This window comes from Poecilia formosa, unplaced genomic scaffold (assembly GCF_000485575.1).
Source record: "Poecilia formosa unplaced genomic scaffold, Poecilia_formosa-5.1.2 Scaffold424, whole genome shotgun sequence".
NCBI lineage: Eukaryota > Metazoa > Chordata > Actinopteri > Cyprinodontiformes > Poeciliidae > Poecilia > Poecilia formosa.
Window position 1 is genome coordinate 8,118 of NW_006800363.1, and position 7,247 is coordinate 15,364.

Below are 7,247 nucleotides of genomic sequence, written 5' to 3' on the forward strand. Positions count from 1 at the left end.
AGCTTTCTTTAGATCTATAAATATCCCTACTGCCGGTTTGACAGTTTTCAGGAGACCAGCTCATCTGATTGCATTGTGTCAAGTGTGGTGAGCCCCTGCTGCCACAGTAAGGTCTGGAGTAACCTGACTGGTCTGCACAGAATCCACACCTTATCTTGATAGAGCACCTTTGAAATGAGTTGTAGTGGAGCCTGCAAGCCAGTAATGCTCTCCTGGTAGGATAGTTAAATATTCCTACAAACACTCTTCTAAACCTTGTACACAGTTTTCCCAGAAGAACTGAAGCTGTTATGCAGATGGTGAGCCAATGCTATTAAAGCCTTTGCATTAAGAATGGTTTGTCATTAAAGTTTGTGCATGCAAGGTCAAGTGACACAATACTGGCATTGTAGGGTAGGGCATTCAAGTAAGCAGTAGATTATTATCTTATAATAACCCACCAATAATCTTTAAAACAGAGTAAATTGTCAAAGCTATGTGACTTAATCTTTGTATGTTGTCCTGGTTTTAGACAAGTAGTCTAAAGAATTAGCAAAACTTTAAAATATATATGATGTAAAAGACATATTTTTTTCTGAGAGGGAATTTTACATCATCTTGCATGAAATTGACTCATGTAAATTATGAAAATGTGAAAATAATTTTATCAGGAACAAACTGTGTGGTTAGACATTACTAATAAGTTTTGCACTAAGCATTTAGAGAAGCGAAGAGAGTTTTACTCTACAGGACAGATGCTGGGATGGTTTTGTTTAACTGGAGCAATGCACAAGCAGATGCAAAATGCCATAGAATAATTTTTTCCCACTTATATAGAGACAGACACACACACATGCTCTCTCTCTCACACACACACACACACACACACACACACAGCTGTTCCTCTCCTTTCACATCTTCTTTAATTACAACATGAGCAGCGTGGGCAGCTGCTCTCAGTTTCTTTCCAGTCTGGAACTCTCAGATTCTAATTGACATTTATTTCAGCAAAACACAGATGCAAAAAGAATATCATTTGAAACATCCCTTGTGTTAAACTGGTTAAACTGGCTATGCCTGAAAAGCGTTTTTTTTTTTTTTTCCTTCAACTATGTAAACACCAAAAATACTCTATTGATCATCCAACTGTTCCTCAGGAGTGGTGACATTTCTGGCAATAGCAACAAGGCAGACAACTCAGGAAACACTGAGCTCTGAGCACACTTATTACTGCAATACTGCATCAAATGAAACCATCAACATTGGCCATTTTTCATCTAGAAGAAAAAATGTGATGCCCTATTATTACATCACATATTGATTCAGCACTATGTACATGCCTTCATTAGAAGCAAACAATAAAGAATAAAAGTGGAAGGATAAATTACCGTTACTGCCTAGTGCTTCAGTTTAGGCAACAGTACTTTACAATATTCATCAACATTTCCACATGTCGTCATATCCATACCTCATATCTTAGTGTGATTGTTTTAGAATAACACAATAGCATAATAATAGCATACTGCTATGAACTTTTGCAATTACAGTGGTAATCTTTCAAGTTATGTTTTTACCAGCTTCACACACCCAGACACTAAATTTTGCCCATTTTTCTTTGTAAAATATCTCAAGTTTGTCTGTAATAATCAGTTATTACATTTTTCCACAGATGTGATGCCGTGTTTTGTGAGGTGAGAGGCAGATCGGGACACACACAGCAATATGGAAGAATCATTCTTGTTTAATGGAAGTCCGAAAAACACTGTAAAACTCATGGAATCAGGAAAACACAAGTCAGAGCAAGGGTTGATTCAGAGGTTGACATAAGCATTCAGTGGTGAGAGAATGAAAAAGAAAAACTTATATACAGACAAAGTTGATTGCTGGTGACTGATTAGTAGCTGATTGCAGGTGTGAGAGGAGATAAAGTACACAAACTAAAGAAAAGCAAAGAACTAGACACAAGGAATAAACACAAACTGGAAAAACTAAGGACTGAACGAAAGTAAAACAGAATCTAATCAAAATAAGAAACTCAGGAATACAGAATAATAATGAAACTGGTATCAATAATCAAATCAATAACTCAAGACCCTGACAATGTCCATTGCAATGTTTTTATTTTGTCTCTCATTGTTCTTTTGTACAAAATGAGATCAAATGAAATGGTACCTGACATATGTAGAGCTTTTCTGGATACGTTATAATAAAATCTGTCATTTCTACTGACGCACACATTCAAAGCTACAGGATAGTAGCCTCAGCTGCCATGGGGCAATCTGACAGAGATGAAGTTGCCACACACCGACGCCATCAGCCCTCTGATCACCTCCACCCTCTGACCAGCCAAGGCAGGTGAAGTGCCCTGCCCAATGACACAACAGAGACGGACAGAGTGAAAACCACTCAGTGATACTGATTAACAGTCAGATACTGAAAGTAGAAGTTATCCTGTAAATATAGAAGAAGAAACTCACTAATAGTTTTACTATTCAACTGCTAAAGAAAAAGGAACAAATCAGGATGAGGTCTGAGGTTGTTGGTGTACTGGAAGGAAAACTTCCACCTCACTCCAGCACTTTACAGACTCCAGAAATGCCTGCAGGCCTCCACGAAGGAGGAAGAGGCATTGCTGTGGAGTTTTGTTGTCAAGGTAAGGTAAGGTAATATTATATATATAGCACATTTTCAGCACATTTTCAGCAACAAGGCAATTCAAAGTGCTTTACATGAGTTAAAAGGAAATGCAAACAAAATAACAAACCAAAGGAAAGAAAAAAGAGGAAAGAAAACAAATCTAATGTTCTAAAGTATGAAGTGCTCCTGTTCAGGGTTGTTAAGTATCTAATTCCATTTCTAAATAGTGAGTACTCTACAGTTTCTGATAAGATAAGCTAAAGAGTGACTGATCTAATTCCTTTTCTGGGTTAAAGTGAGTACTCCACAATTCTAAGTTTGTTCTAAATCCTTTTCTGGGTTAAAAGTCATATAAACTAAGTAGTGACTGTTCCTGTTAAATATTTCTGGATTCTAAGTTCGTAGTTATTCTAATTCTAATTCTGATTCCATTTCTGGGCTGTATAATATTGATCTAAATAGTGCGTTTTCCACAATTTCTGATATTACTAGAAAACTAAAATATTCATTTTCTGGGTTAAATAGGGAGTACTCCACAGTTTCTAAAACAAAAAAGAGGAAAGGACACATTAGGGCAGAAGGCAACATTCAGACAAAACAAACGGCAAAACAAAGACATGAGTGAAGGCGGTGACGTCACAGGGCCATGAAACCACGTTACTGAGCCTCCTGGCAAAGTCCGATAGAGGTGTTGTTATCAAGGCATGATGTCCTTTGGAGCATTCAACTTCTCAACTCCATGGATACAGGAGGGGGTGAGGAGGGAAGGAGGGTTGTGTTTATATATCTTCAAGGAGATTAGAAATATGCAGCCCTTCCAAGGCCACACAGGGAAAGCCAATTCATAAACAGAATGTCTTAGGTCGGGAAGATTATGAATTTCAATCTTCCCTAAAGTCTCTCCGATACATCTCAGTTCCCAATCATCCAAATTAGTTTGGTCGTTCCACTAAACCAAACTTCTCCAAGATTGATTCCAACTCGTTAGTGAATTGTAGAGTCCTCGTCTCTGTTCACACCAAAAATCTGAGTGTTCGCTAGTTCGGCCAAATCCGTCACAAATTTGTTGATAATCCAGGAATCCACAAGCTCCAAACAGCAGAAATCCTGTTATCATGAATAAATCCAGGGTGAATCCCGCTGGGTGTGTCCCTGCAGGACAAGAGGGCTCTCCTATGCCCAGACTTCTCGTCGAAAATTTGATCAATTGCATTGAGAGATCGGTTGACCAGATCCATAATTTGTAGATTTGGATGATGTGCAAAGAAAGGCTCCAAAAATATAAAAAGACAGGACAAAAACAGAGCAGGCAGGGCAGGGAGGGAGCAGAGGATAAAAGTGTCCACCTTCACCGAGAGCAAGAGAGAAAGGTTGTCATTCCTTATCAACATCATCGACACAAACACAGACAAAGCAGAATTTGTAGCTTCTTCTAAAACAAACTTTTTTACAAGCTTTGTACTTTTTAGGAATTCCTGCTGTGGAAATCCATACTTCATTACACTGTTGTGTTTTTACTATAATTGTAACAGAAATAGAACTCTGCTGCCTTCTGTGTTAAAGTTCAGTTTTACTGGACTTGATCATAAATGACGGTAGTAATCATGACAGTGTTCTGTAAAACACTACAGTCTGAGCAAAAATGTAAAGTAACTATGTCCTACATCACCACTGAACTCTGCACATGATGAACTCATTAGCTGTAAATTATGAGGTAGGAGCTGCTGACAACTCTGATGGAGAAACTGCATCTATTTACTGACTGAATCTTATTCCTGAATACTTAAAATTCTAAATGAATAGTTTCTTCTTTTTAGATTAATAAAGCATGTTTTTATTTCATTAAATCTATAGTAATTGCCAATTATGTATTTCTTGATGTTTTATGTTGCAATTGAGTTTAATACTGCTGTCAACTGTGGATGTTTTTTTATAGGTTATGCTGGTGTGCACCACCTCTCCCTGTGTTTGATTCCTCACATGTGGATGTCGCATGTTGGTCCTAACTGAAACCTCAGTAGCTAGCTTCATAAGACAGATCCATATTATATATCACTCACATGGTATAATATGATAGGTGTGAAGAACTGACAACATTTCCAGGGTGTGTATCCTGTTTAATCAAGCTCCCAAAGAAATCGCAGTGCTCTGATAGTTAACAAACACCAAACCAATCTCTACTGCATGCTACATCTGTCACTTGACTTCCTCCTAAACATCATTAGTATTATTTAAAGAAAAAAGACTGTACTAATGGGAAGGTTGTGTGTGTCTGCCCATGTTTATATATATACCTCCCATTGTTTTGACAAGCAGTCTGAAATGATCATCAGTTGTTATGTGTTATCAGAGGAGGCCTCCCTTCTCAGATTAATCTGTGTGTGAGGAGGGAAGCAGGTGCTGCAGCCATTACCAGCCATCACTCCCCTGCAACGTCACACAACAAGAGGAGGCAGCAGGGGATGTTCAGACCCTCCCCCACATTTGGGCTCATTTTGCAATGAAATCTAAAGGATGTGACCAAACATGTTGTTCTAATAACACCATCTGATACTATATTAGAAATACACAGTAAGAACGTATTTATACTGCTACAATGTAATAAGTTTTTTTTTGTTCTATATTGGATGTTTATTCCTCATCACCTTTGAAACTAATGGCACTCAGACCATACAGCCTAATAGTTCAAGCAGTCACAGACATTTGCATAAACATAGATATGAAAACATTTTTACAAAAACTCAAATCCTAAATCTAAGCATGTCCCTATTACTGCTTTTATACCAATTAGGAGTGAGCTAGCTCTGGTTGTATCTTAAGAAGATTGATATATTTCTAGGTTTTACTGCAGAACTTTAGATGGCCCTGGCATGAATAAACTGGAATCTGTGTGGATTCATTTTAGATGCATTTTTCAAGCAACTGGCCAAGCACCACAACAGCTAAAGCAGCTGCTGTTCAGTTCGGCTAAAGTCTGTTTCAGCATGTTGCTTTAGCTCATTTCTATTTCAGACAGCCCATAAGAAGGATCACAGACAGGGGAGAAAAGTGGGATTTCTTCTCTTACCCTCGATCAAAATATTCATTTCTCCCACTTTATACTGAAAAAAAAGACTTATATACAAGGCATGATTGATCGTCAGTGAGTCTGCTTTTTCTCTCCCTGATTCTGGTCTCAGAGGTGAATCAGTAGAACGTTCTGCCTTTGAACCACTCTCTTCCTCACATCAAACTCCTGTAGCCCCTAGCGTGTTGTTCTTCTAGCTCAGAAAGTGTCAGACAAGTAGGATGGTTGATGTTTACAGCCAGTTACTATTAGACATCAGTGTTTTACTTAAGCACTGGATTCAGCTGTCTGTTGTCAGTCTGGAGCCTGCAGGGGCCGATAATGCTACCTTCGACATTACCTTTTCTCCAGAAAGGTCTGAGACAGCCCAGCCTCCCTTTAAACCAGGCAAGCCTCCAGGGCTGGAGGAAAACAACAAACCGAAATGTTTTCCATTGCTCCTTTTCACTCTTTCCTTGTTTGTCTGGTGGATAGAAAAGGTTGGAAAGCTTAGGGGAGATTTTGTTGTGTGAGAAAATCAATACATTCTGTAAAAAACAAACAGAAAAAAGGACTCAAGATTAATGTGCACAATATGCAGGTCCATATGGTGCAATCCCATTAGTCTCTTCAGTCTTGCATGGTCAGATTTGTCAAAAGCAGAGTGTAATAAATGTTTATAGAAAAAGCTAGGCTTCTGTTTACCAGAAGACACTAGTTTTTGATCCAGCCTTTGACTGATATGGGATCTGGAAATGTAATAAATATATTTTCCTAAATTATGCTAATATGGACCAAAATATTTAGCAAAAATATATCTTAAAATGTTTTGATAACTCTCATAAATTTAAGTCTATGCAATATCATACACAGGTATTGTTCATTAATGCTAAATTTAGTATTATCCTATCTGGGTCTTATTTGAGAAACATTTATTTCCAATGCAAAAACAATACAGTAAAAATGTGAGCTGCTTGTTACCACATCTTCATGTTTATGATCAGTGTTTCTTGTGTACATGGTGCTGTCATGTTGGGTTTAATGTTTCGAGCCCACATGCAGAAACTCACGGAGAGGATAAGTAAATGCAATTAGTTTATTTACAATATTTACAAGTGACTTGACAGAGCAACAGAAAGGATGACTGCGACCAGGAACTCCGGAGCGTCTGCACACAAAAAGGGAGATGGTGAGTTCAATGACGGTGGGAAACTATGAACACCTGGAAATATTGTTTAATGGCTTACTTGTCGTTGAAGGTTTTGGATCAGCAGAGGGGAATTGGTACCAAGTTGTGGAGATTGTGATGAGAGCCTTGGTAGGCCGAGGACGGGCGTGGCGTTGGAGGGCGGACAGGTAAGTCAGAGTGAGGGCACAGAGGAACAGCGATGCCGACTTCCAGCCAGAGACTTGTTGGAGGTAAGTTCACAGAGCAGATGGTTCACAGAGCAGATGGTAGTGATACTCGGGCTTCCAATGAGTAAAACTCACAGCATCTCAAAAAGAGTAATCCAGGGCTAGTGGACTCGAGGGAACTTTCCCAGAGGCACTTGAAGGCATCCTGAAAAAAGAGTCACAAAGAGAC

At 38.6% G+C, this 7,247-nt stretch overlaps 1 long non-coding RNA gene across 1 annotated transcript in view; it reads left to right on the forward strand.

Moving 5' to 3' along the window:
- The first annotated feature begins 3,896 nt into the window (after positions 1–3,896).
- LOC107833668 (uncharacterized) overlaps positions 3,897–7,247 on the forward strand; it is a 16,359-nt gene continuing 13,008 nt past the window's right edge. Inside the window, exon 1 of the long non-coding RNA XR_001659437.1 lies at positions 3,897–3,986. This is a non-coding gene — a long non-coding RNA (uncharacterized LOC107833668). The remainder of the gene's footprint in view (positions 3,987–7,247) is intronic.